This window comes from Schistocerca nitens, chromosome 4 (assembly GCF_023898315.1).
Source record: "Schistocerca nitens isolate TAMUIC-IGC-003100 chromosome 4, iqSchNite1.1, whole genome shotgun sequence".
NCBI classification, from domain to species: Eukaryota; Metazoa; Arthropoda; class Insecta; order Orthoptera; family Acrididae; genus Schistocerca; species Schistocerca nitens.
The window spans coordinates 219,150,087-219,163,179 of NC_064617.1; the positions used below are offsets into that span (position 1 = coordinate 219,150,087).

General features: G+C 42.4%; 1 protein-coding gene across 2 annotated transcripts in view; it reads right to left on the reverse strand.

The window, feature by feature from the left end:
* The window catches only part of LOC126253457 (6-phosphofructo-2-kinase/fructose-2,6-bisphosphatase 2), a 370,956-nt gene that overhangs the window by 300,767 nt on the left and 57,096 nt on the right, over window positions 1–13,093 (reverse strand). The window lies entirely within an intron of this gene.

Below are 13,093 nucleotides of genomic sequence, written 5' to 3' on the forward strand. Positions count from 1 at the left end.
GAAGGAGAGGAGGAAACGTAACGTACCGTCGCGGGTTGATAGGGTGAGGGAAGCTATTTTACAGATTACAATGTCTAGTCAAATTTACAAAGAACTTGCCAGTATGAGCCCACATATCAGTATGCAATCCCTCTGGCCCAGGCCCCACATACATGCACTGGTTCGGGCGGGATGCATTTGTCATACGGCGTTGCATCATCTCCTGAGGAGCGCTCGCCCACAACTGATGCTACTGGTCCTTGATATCCTGCATACTGCCACTGGGATGAAGTTGACGACCGAGGTGATCCCACACATGTTCTATCGGGGACAGACTGGTCAGTGTTTGTATATAATTTATTACGTCTCGATCGCTTACATACAGAAAAAATATTTACATTACCGGTTTCGGCAAGGAGTTGCTATATTCAGATGTGTTTAATCCACTAAAAACCTTCGCGCAGATATACAACGAGGTGACAAAAGTCATCGGACAGCGATATGCAGATGTACAGATGGCGGTAGTATCGCGTCCGCAAGGTAAAATAGGGGAGTGCATTGGCGGAGCTGTCATTTGTACTCAGGTCATTCATGTGAAAAGGTTTCAGACGTGATTATGGCCACACGACGGAAATTAACAGACTCTGAACGCGGAATGGTAGTCGGAGCTAGACGCATGGGACATTCCATTTGGGAAATTATGGTAGTTAGGGAATTCAGTATTCCAAGGTTCACAGTATCAAGAATCTGCCAAGAATACCGAATGTCCTGCAAGTTTTCACACCACAGAAAACACAGTGGCCGACGGTTTTCACCTAACGACCAAGAGCAGCGGCACTTGCGTAGAGTTGTCAGTGCTAACAGACAAGCAACAATGCCTGAAATACCTGCAGAAATTAATGTGGGATGTATGACGAACGTATCTGTTCGGAGAGTGTGGCGAAATTTGACGTTAACTGTCTACGGCAGCAGATCACCGAGCAACTGAACCGATCATTAAATAGAAATGGTTATGTTCGGCTACTTTGAGACCATTTGCAGTCATTCATGGACTTCATGTTCCCAAACAACGATGAGTTTTGTGAATGACTATGCACCTCATCACCGGACCACAATTATTCGCGACTGGTTCGAGAAACATTCTGGACACTTCGAGCAAATGATATGGCCACCCTGGTCGCCTGACAACAATCCCATCGAACATTCATGGGACATAATCGAGAGGTCAGTTCGTGTACAAAATCATGCACCGGCAACACTTTCACAATTATGGACGGTTATAGATGCAGCATGGCTCAATATTTCTGCAGGGCGATGTGGATGGCAAAATCATTCGCTCGAACTGTCCTGAGTGTTCAAAGTAATCGCAAACAATTGTGACCCAGTGACATGACATCGTTGTTTGGGAACATGAAGTTCGTGAATAGCTGCAAATGGTCAAGTAGCCGAATATAATCATTTCCAGTCAATGATAGGTTCAGCTGGACCAGAGGATGCAGTCCACTCCATGTAAACGCAGCCCACACCGTAATGGGGCTACCACCAGCTTGCACAGTGCCTTGTTGACAACTTGGGTGCATGGCTTCGTGGAGTGTGCGCCACAGTCGAACCCTAGCATCAGCTCTTACCTACTGAAATCGGGACTCATCTGACCAGGCCACGGTTTTCCAGTCGTCTTGGGTCCAACCGATATGGACGCGAGCCAGGAAGGGCGCTGCGGGCGATATCGTGCTATTAGCGTCGGTCATCTCCTGCCACACCCTATTAACACCAATTGTAGCCGCACTGTCCTAACGGATATGTTCGTCGTTCGTCCCACATTGATTTCTGTGGTTGTTTCATTCAGTGTTGTTCTGTCCTAACGGATATGTTCGTCGTTCGTCCCACATTGATTCCTGTGGTTGTTTCATTCAGTGTTGTTTGCCTGTTAGCAGTAACATGTGTACGAAAACGCCGCTGTTCTCGGTCGTTAAGTGAAGGCCATCGGCCACTGCGTTTTCCGTAGTGAGAGGTAATGCCTGAAATTTGGTATTCTCGGCACATTCTTGACACTCTGGACCTCGCAATATTGAATTCCATAACTATTTCCGAAATGGCATGTCCCAAGCGTCTGGCTTCAAATTCCATTCCGCATTCTAACTCTGTTGTTAATTCCTGTCTTGCCGCCACAATCACGTCGGAAACCTTTCCATGTTCAAATGGCTCTGAGCACTACATTTGAGGTCATCAGTCCCCTAGAACTTAGAACTACTTAAACCTAACTAACCTAAGGACATCACACACATACAATGCCCGAGGCAGGTTTCGAATCTGCGACCGTAGCGGTCGCGCGGTTCCAGACTGAAGCGCCTAGAAACTCTCGGCCACATCGGCCGGCCCTTTCCACGCGAATCACCTGAGTACAAATGACAGCTCCGCCAATGCACTGCCCTTTTTTACCTTGTGTACGCGATGTTACCGCCATCTGCATATGTGCATATCGCTATCCCAAGACTTTTTGTGACCTCAGTGCAATTTCTGGACTGGATGCACTACCACAAACAGTAAATGAAGCATTGGATGTACATAACTACTTCATAATATGGCCAGGAACGATAAACAGGAAATGCTTGTGGCGATCGACCTGCCAAATTAGATACCTTGATAGAAGTGTATTAGGAATGATCCAACCAGGTTTGGTGTGTATGTGGCATAAGCAGCTTATTAACTTCTATAAAACGTAGCATAAGTCCTACCAAACTGTACGCTGTTAATTTGTGAAATCCACAAGAAACTGAAAAAAACATATTGCGTATATTGGTCATACATCACAGCACCGGTGTACCAACTAGTAGTTTGGTTAAGAATATGGTGTGGAACGCACACTGGTCAAGATTATTGGGCTGAAAACAGCTTTAAGGCATATGATTCTGCATAAGTGTGCACAATGGCGTGGGCTAGGTTCACTGATCTCCCTCACAGGTAATGTAATCTCGGCCATTATTCATCTGTTGCATGACGCACTAGCAGATAAACTACAGTTTAGACCGCAACTGTGAACTATATAGTTTGGTCAGAAACAGTCTGAAACGCTTGTAAGGGCGCTGCATGGTAGACTGTGCTGAGAAATAATTGTTAAGAAAAATTTCGGTACGTTGCTCCATTTCCGATTTAATTGGCACTGAAGTTCGCCAATCGGGCCATTGCGGCCTGCCAGATACAAGTATTGTCATTTGTTTCTCTAGCGTAGATAACAGCCCACGAGACTGCTCAGCCTATGGCTCGGGTTCGGTCCTTACTACCATCCCATGTCCAATTTTTGTATCGCGCTCTTTTTCGATTTTAGACCAAACGAAGAACGCGTTTGGCGACACTGTTTCTGGCGAGCCGCTTCAATTTTCGCGCGCAACGGCCTGAGTGGGCAACTTCAATGCTAACTAACTCGGAAGCGATGCAGTGTCTCGTGCTTTTTTCTTAACAATTATTTCTCAGCACAGTCTACCCTGCAACACTATTACAAGCTTTTCGGACTGTTTCTGACCACCCCTTGTACAAGCATGTCAATAGACACGCAGATACTTAGAAGGATTGATGAACTGCTGCTTGTAGACGCTTGATGTAACTCACATGTCACAACCATGACATTGTAGCGGCAGGATTTGCGGGCACGTCATGCGACAACTGAACTTGGTAAGCAGTCAATCTGATGAATTTCAGAAAGTAACCAGGTCATATCGTTCGTCGTCAAAGTATGTTGCACATTGCAGAAACTTCCTTCTGATCCCTTTACTACAGAAAGCAAATATCTAGGGGCATATCCTACAACTGTGAGTCTCCCTGCCTTTTTAGTACTAACAACAGCGAGCTGTTATATTTCAAGGATCTGGAGGAGCCGTAGAGCCCGTTATCTGTACTGAGAGTTGATACGCCGTCCGTATAAATACATCGGTAACGATACTTTTTACTGAAGATGCACCAGTTAGTACAACCCGCCACACTCTACTAGGACACAGCTGTTGTGAAGAGTGTGATCTCTCCAATTATCACCCTTTTCTCTGAACTCCCAGCTCCAAGTACCACGAGTAGATCGAAATGAAAGCTTCACATCGAGAAATAAAGTGATATCGAAACAGAATTTTCTTTGGAAATGTCTAGTAACTATCTTTACAAACATCTTGCACCGGGTGTTTGCAAATAAAGCAATTCATAAAATCAACGAATCTTCAGTGCACGAAAGGAATACTTGGTACATATTAGTACCGCTTCTCTCGCCCCGTATATATGAGGGAGGAAAGTGAACTGATGTGTTGCAATAAGACTGGTTTTATTGTTATTTGCTCAGTGAATATTTACAGACAATTAGCTTCTCGATTTAGCACTGAAAATTATCTGCGCATTGATGCTATACCCACATAATGAACTATATTTGATCTGCCCAAACAACATTGCAGTAAAATTATTTTAAAATAATCCCATACACGTGTTGAAGAGATAAGGTGACTGTTGCAAAACAGCAGGGCTCAGAAGGAGCCAAACATGTATAGAACGTCCCAATATTAGTGTATCTATAAGTTCCTACGCTGTTCGTAAAATGTGAGACGCCTTTTGGGAACTGCAGTGCCCGTATTGTCCAGCGCCATAGCAAAGTGTGCGTGTAATTGTGTTTACGGAAGCGTAAAATAAAGTCGCCAGAGGGCTTCCGAGGTTGGACGTGTCTCATGCATATAAAGTGAAGCTTAACAGTGTTATAATCACAGCAAGAGTGCTTAATTTGCAGAAAATTTGCTCAGCACACATCACAGGCAGCATGCCACTGCACGCTCACAGCCCTTTCGCGCGATTTTACTCTAGAAATAAACATTTTGTCTGCTCGTTTGACTGTCATCAGAATGTCTTTTACTCTTGCAAGAGACCGAAAGAGGTTATTGTTTCGTTTGATGGAAAGCGTATGTTGATATATAAAAACATTACGTGTGATGATCAAATGGCTCTGAGCACTATGCGACTTAACTTCTGAGGTCATCAGTCCCCTAGAACTTAGAACTACTTAAACCTAACTAACGTAAGGACATCACACACATACATGCCCGAGGCAGGATTCGAACCCGCGACCGTAGCGGTCGCTCGGTTCCAGACTGTAGCGCCTAGAACCGCACGGCCACTCCGGCCGGCGCGTGTGATGATGTCTGAAGGGTAGTCAAAGTTAATCTACTCGATTTCTTTAGTGGTATGGATTGATCTGACTCAATCTCAATATCTGAGCTGCTTCCGAAAACGAATTACCGCACGATACTCCACATTAATAGGCTGCAACATTTCGTTGTAGATTCCTTTGCGCTGTGGTACTGTACTTTGGCGCGGGAATTTTAAAATGCATCAGCACTGCAACCAAACAAAAATAGGTACATAACTTCATTTTTTCGATTTGGTAAATAAAACCTCTGTAGTGCTTGTCTCAGATTAAAGAAGGATTATTCTCATAAAGAAGCATAAAGTAGCAAATTAGATACAGCACATTAATTTCGATTACTAATAAATTTATAAACGGTTACTGAAAGTGTTTGTTGTGTTATCAGTTTGACATACGGTCTTGGTTTCACAAATCTCACCGAGCGAGGCGGCGCAATGGTACGACGCTGGCCTCACTATCTGAGAGATGGCGGTTCAGGTCCCTGTTCAGCTACCCAGATTTAGTTTTCCCCAAATCTATAATGGCGAATACAACGTTAGTTTCTTTGTAGACGACATTCATACTGAATATACCTGTTAAAAATATTTATTGCGTTTGCAATTTCGTCATTTTGTCATTCTCGGGCATTCTGAAACCTGCCTCCAAACCCACTTAACTGAGTCGCTAAAACCCACTGTATGAAGTTAAGTCGTGACACGCTGAAACACAGTTACCAGCAGTCTAAATCGAAATACGTATAGTGGCATAAGTGTACCAGCTCTCCCATACCACGTGTGCACGAGCGATGCCGCAACCACAACAGCAACTGGCATGCATAAAAATAAAAAGCTACATCCACAACACACACCGAAACGAATCGCTCATGTCGCTAACGTGGCAGGCGGATTTCAACAGCGGTAAAATAACAGAGATGTAAATGAATAGTGTGTGAGGTTTAGAATGCAAAGGTATTAGTAAGTGGAGTCGATATCATATGATTTGTACACAATTTAACTTGTTAGAGGGCTTTGTTATTACTGATAATATTTGCAGCTATTTTATCATAAAAACCACTCCGTCTACAGCCACAAGTGGCCCATCGGGACCATCCGACCGCCGTATCATCCTCAGAGGAGAAATCGGATAGGAGGGGCGGTGGGGTCAGCACACCGCTCTCCCGGTCGTAATGATGGTATTCTTGACTGAAGCCGCTACTATTCGGTCGAGTAGCTCCTCAATTGGCATCACGAGGCTGAGTGCACCCCGAAAAATTGCAACAGCGCATGGCGGCTGGATGGTCACCCATCCAAGTGCCGACCACGCCCGACAGCGCTTAACTTCGGTGATCTCACGGGAACCGGTGTATCCACTGCGGCAAGGCCGTTGCCACTGTTTTATCATAAAGACAAGAAAACTTCAATCTTTTGCAGCTGAAATTTATTCTTGTGCACAATACATGTTTGACCATCATGTTAGGCATCTTCAGTGGTATGCATTTTGTGTCGTGCTCTTGCAACCATTTGTTGTTCTATTTGTGCTAAATGCACACAGTAGCTAGAGGTTTCTTCCAGTAAATATTTCTTTGCACATAACTTATACTGTAGTATACATTACATACTTGCACTCCCTTTATGATAAAACTAATTCGGTTTATTTTATTTGGCGACTGTTTGCTTTCAAAATACTGACAATGACAAAATGTCGATATTGCAATCATGATAAGTATTTTTAGCAGCCACATTCGGAAAGACTACTTTCAGCAATTACATTAAGGACGTGAAACTAGTCCTCCGCTAAGAACTTAATTATAGCTCGACATGATAGGACAATAGTTTGTCGCCTCTTGGACAAGACAGCGTTTGGTGCGCTCGGAGCTTGTCACCGGCAACTGGCCAGAGGAGGAGGGAATTCCCACGACTGCGGTGGCGGCGTGTCTGGAGAGAAGGCTGGGAAGGGAAGGGAAGGACAGGGAGTGGAGTGGAGCACGTGACTGGAAACACGCGCCTCATGGCAGACGTGCCGGCGCTCGGCGCGGACCAGGTGGTGTTCCGGGACGTGCGTGCGGCCCGCCGCGTCAACCACTCGCAGGCCGTGACCGCGAGAGCTCGTATCGGCGCTCCCTTTTCACACTTCATAATCCTCGGGACATTTACTGCGAAATCGGCTCGCTTCTCCACCAGCTGATAGCGTCACGGTTGCGGCTAGGCGTTGCATTCTTCACTCTGCGTCACAGATAGAACCACAGAGTTCCGAAGAGGTGCTTAAGCTACTAGCTCACCAGTCTTAACTACTGCCGACATTATGCCACCACTCTTCTCTTGTTTCTTCTCTGCCCCGCGGCCCATACGTCAAGAAAACCACACGAGCCTCTACCAAACTTAGAAAGTTTAGAGAGAAAATGTGAGCCTTAAGCTCGCATTTCGATAGGGAGAGCACTGTCAAAGGCAAAAACTCTAGTACGAAAGAAATGCCGAAATGTTCTATTTAAGGACTAATGCGATGCCTTGTTTGCAATATCGATATGTACAACGTCAAATTATTTTCTATGGCTAAGAAACTTCCATTTTCAGAAACTCGACGTCAGCAAGGAATCCTGCGGGAGGAACTGGAGAACTTCAGGTGCAGATAACAGGATTCCACTCTAACAAGGAAACCTCCCCATCGCACCCCCCTTAGATTTAGTTTTAAGTTGGCACAGTGGGTAGGCCTTGAAAAACTGAACACAGATCAAGCGAGAAAACAGGAAGAAGTTGTGTGGAACTATGAAAAAAAATAAATAAAATATACAAACTGAGTAGTCCATGCGAAGATAGGCAACATCAAGGAGACTGAGAGGTAAGGAGCACCGTGGTCCCGTGGTTAACGAGAGCTGCTACTGAACGGGAGGTTCTAGGTTCAAGTCTTCCATCGACTGAAAAGTTTAATTTTTTATTTTCCGTTTATGTGACAAGCTCTTATGTTTTCATCACTTTTTTGGGAGTGATTATCACATCCACAAGAAAACATAAATCGGGCAAGGTAGAAGAATCTTTTTACCCATTCGCTAAGTGTACAAGTTAGGTGGGTCGACAACATATTCCTGTCATGTGACGCACATACCATCACCAGTGTCGTATAGAATATATCAGACGTATTTTCCTGTGGAGGAATCGGTTGACCTATGACCTTGCGATCAAATGTTTTCGGTTCCCATTGGATAGGCACGTCCTTTCGACTACTAATCGCACGGTTTTGCGGTGCGGTCGCAAAACACAGACACTAAACTTATTACAGTGAACAGAGACGTCAATGAACGAACGGACAGATCATAACTTTGCGAAAATAAAGAAAGTAAAATTTTCAGTCGAGGGAAGACTTGAACCAAGGACCTCTCGATCCGCAGCTACTCACACTAACCACGGGACCACGGCGCTCCTGAGTTCACATTCTCCTTGATGTTGCTTATCTTGCGCATGGAATACTCAGTTTGTATATTTTGCTTATTTTTTTTCATAGTTCCACACAACTTCTTCCTGTTTTCTCGATTGATCTCAGTTTTTCAAGGCCTATCCACTGTGCCAACTTATAACTAAATCTGAGGGGGGTGCGATGGGGAGGTTCCCTTGTAAGCCAAAGTCACACAGAACTGGTGTGGCGCAGACGACAGGCGGCGGCGAGGCAGGGACGTGATGATGACGGGATGTAGGTGATCGCTGAAACAACCGGTTTCAGGTTATATCGATTTTACCCCCGGCGCCAGTTTAACCTGACTCTCAAAACCGCTCAAAATAACTGGTTTCTGAAATAACCAATTTTCGGCTTTTTATTCCTATTATTTCCTGTAATAAACATAAAATTCAACAAAGATAAAAAAAAATCGACTCTCTCAGTTCAAGATATATATAAATCAAAATAATAGGTTAATAAAAGGAAATGTGATCCGTCCGCCGTTCGCTGCTTTTATCGAAAAGTGATAAGTGGTTGAATACTAAAAAAACAGTATTCCTCTACTGATGCTTGGTTTTGGAAACTCTGTTCAAAAATCGTGTTGTAATCGGGGATCGTATCACTATTTGGGCATTAAGAATAGTCAATGCTAAAGGGTGAAAGCTGAGGCTGAAGGAGTCTGTTTTCCGTTTTAATTTGTTCGTTTCCAAGGACTAGAAGCACGTAAAAGCATATTATGTAGACACAGGCAGCAGATAGCTACTCTTTTTTTATTATTATTGTGTACTACGAATGAATTGTTAAGTTTTTAATTTATAATCGTTGCCATAATTTCCTTCCTCTTTTATTATTTAATAGAAATCTTTCACAGCTAATGAACCATCGCACTTCTTTGCTATGTCATTTCATAAAAAAATGTACCTTAAGCCACGACACTCGACAACAAAAACATTGTCTCAGTGATGTTCTATCAATTCTTATGTCAAGTGTTTGTTTCTCGTTCCTGTCGGCATTGTTATTAAAAGAGCACTGATCGCTTTTCCCATTTTCAATAATAACGCAATATTTCAAACCAACTCAAATTTTACGAATAAAAATCACTCATAATAAAAAAAAAGTTTATTTAAAAAGAAAAATTTTAGCATTGCTGCTCTCGCTAACTGACACTTCAGTTATTTAACTCGGTTATTAGCAAAAAAATAAAAAGTACCAGTTATAACAGAGACCAAACATATACCCAAAAACACCAGTTATTCAGAACTATCGGTATCGGTTTTAACAGGTCGGTTTTCCCCATCCCTAGCGGGATACGTGCAATGCACACTGAAGTGGTGGTGTCAGAGAGACGCAGAACTGTCGTGCAACGAATGGGTCAGAAAATGTCTTCATCAGACAAAGATAGTGATGCACTAGATCTATTGAAATTCGTAAATGTTGAGCAGCGAGGAAGGTAATTGCGTACATCTATTATGATTGAAAAAAGGGAATAATAATGGTAGATTCGACGTAATAAAAGAAACAAACACGTATCCCGACCGTTTCCAGAATTTTTACTGAAATATATCGGAAGTGTTTCTGTATTGCGTTAGACAAAGTGAAGGACAGCATTCGGAAGAAAGCAACATCAATGCATTATTTTAATCATAATTCCAATTTTCCATACGATTCTCATTTGAACGTAAGCCCAAATATAGCATAGTTTCCTGACATTTGCCCTTATAGAGAGGTATAAAGTATTACTTGACCTAGAAAATTGGATTCCAGGAACTGCCAACGCCAAGTGCAATGGATTCCTCCTCTGCAAAATGGAACCAGAGAATTTCAGGACAGCACTAGGGCAAGTGTTGCACAGGGCCTCATTCAGAATAACTGAACATGTCTGGCTATACATTTCATCTGACGACTCTACTACACTAAGGGGAAGAAGTAGTCACAACATCCAGATCCAGCGACTGTGGATTTGCCAAAGCGTTATAAAGAAACAGAGGGGGACTGGGAAAAGAAATCTGCCGCTAGACAACATTTTAGTTTTCCCTATTTTGCAGGATAAACTTCAGCCAATGCTCATAATAAAACCTTATTTGTCATGCGGCTTGATATCCCAGTTGAAAAACGGAATTTATAGAAGAAAGTACTAAGTTTGCAACTTTGTCTGGTAAAAGCCATTGATCAAGGATAGAAAATGTAAAGATGACTATTCATTTTTAGTTCAATTGCAACAGGAACGGTATTAAATTTGCCCATATCTTCGACTGGAACTTGTGCATATTTGCATTGGAATAAACATTATGTATTTTGACCTGTGTTGTACTTTCCCAAAATAAGCCTTCTATTTCTACAATAAATTACACACAAAAACTAGAGTGTTTCAGCAGCACAACGTGGTACTTGCACAGATTCAACGTTATTCGTCCAGGAAAATAAAAAAAATATTGCTATTTTTCCAAAGATAACATAAGTAATTGTGTGATAACTGTTACAAAAATATGCAAAATAGCGCTTCACCTCATACACACCGCCTGCGTTAAGAAATCCCAAATCGGTAAGCATAAAATGGTAAACATAAAACATCCAGAACATAGGTTAGTTAAATAATATCAATAGGAAGATGCCATTCCACAATCATTGCTCACTGAAACACACGCCATTAGTTCCACAATATGTGAACAGAAACAGAAAAAAATGGTTCAAATGGCTCTGAGCACTATGGGACTTAACTTCTAAGGTCATCAGTCCCCTAGAACTTAGGACTACTTAAACCTAACTAACCTAAGGACATCACACACATCCATGCCCGAGGCAGGATTCGAACCTGCGACCGTAGCGGTCGCGCTGTTCCAGACTGTAGCGCCTAGAACCGCTCGGCCACCTCGGCCGTCAACAAAAACAGCTATTGTATTTTTCCAGGAATGGGACTGTTGCTGTACACAAGAAAAATTGACGTATACAGTATATAGCTAGCTCTGCCGTTGGAACTGCGATTGTCTATCTCTAGTTTTAAAACGAAATTAACTCCTGCTGCAATGAAAACTTAAAATGTGATTGTAACCGACTATTCAGTTCCCTTTCCTGATAAGTTCTAACATATACTACTTTTGTATAGATCTGAGTAGCATGCACATTTAGAACAGAACATGCTTACAACATGTCATATCTGGAAACCATACTAGACACGTAACAACAAACAGTACGGGCGCTAATACTCCAAATATTGTGCACCTTAAAAACTCAGAACAGTAAATAAATAAAACCACCGAACGTTGTTGAAAACCAAGATCGCTGATATTATAGCCATATTGGAAGTGATGCCAGTAAAGGAAATTCGCGTTTGAAGAGTCACACGTAACGAATCTGCTTTTCACGGTTTGATCGTCGCCCACTGAAATTTTTTCGAAGCACCATGTACCACAAATAGCAATAACAGGCTATTCTCTGCCATTCAGGCTGCGGTAAAAGATTGGAACTTGTAATTTTCAACATAGCAATGCTCCTACCCACAAAGCGAACGCACTGGTGAAAGGATTTGAGAAAATGGTTATTAAAGAAATCGAATGGCTGGCCGACAACCTTATCTCTGTCTGAATGAGCATATCGGGGACGAGTTACAGCAGCGCTTGAGATCAAGGTAGTCGCAAAAAAGCTACAGACTTGATCGGTACGTTCCAGAAGATACGGGAGACAATTGCAACATATGTGAATCTCAATTAACAAGTAAGTGCAGATGGGTAGAAACTGTGACAGCGCCTAAGAATGACCCTGCCACACACTAAAACCAGATAAACAATAACAGTAGAATAAGCAGCCATTAGACGCATTATGGAGAGAGTAGAAATTATTTCTGTATTGCAGTTATATTTCATTTCAATCGACTAATCCTTTGTCGTACGCGCAAATGATTATATCGCGTACTGCATCTTAGTACTAGTTCTAACCGTGTTACAGTTTTAAATTCGCTGTCGACACGATGTTATACGCATAGAGGAGAAAAATCTTGAGAAATGCTAAAGCCAGGTATTTCAAATATTTGTTTTTATTGCATGTACGTATTTGATGCTATCATTTCCTATATGCGATTGTTGAACTCAATAATTATTGGAAAAGGAATATACGGGCCATTTAAATAATGGGCACATAATAAAAACGGATTTGGTTGCAGTAAATTTGTTTTAGGATAGGTTACGCCTTGAACAGACATAACTTTTTCTTCTTTTCCTCCAAGACATGTTTCGCTGAAGTTACAGCGTTGTTAGTAGTTTCTTTATTTTCTTTCATTTAAATAACTGGAAAATAGCTTTTTACTATCTGTACATATGAGAATTTCAGTTTTTAGGTAAAGTATTAACAAAGGTTAAAAACACATGTTTTTATGTACCTTACTAACAGATGCTATGGTTTTTGTGGCTGCTGTGATTAAATTATTTTGTTCTATGTGAAATATTGCGAATCTATCAGTCAACTACTCATTGTGGGAAAGCTGAAGTCAAACTATTGCTGGGCAGGAAGTGCAGATAGGAAAGCCGGCTTCCATCCCCTGGAGGC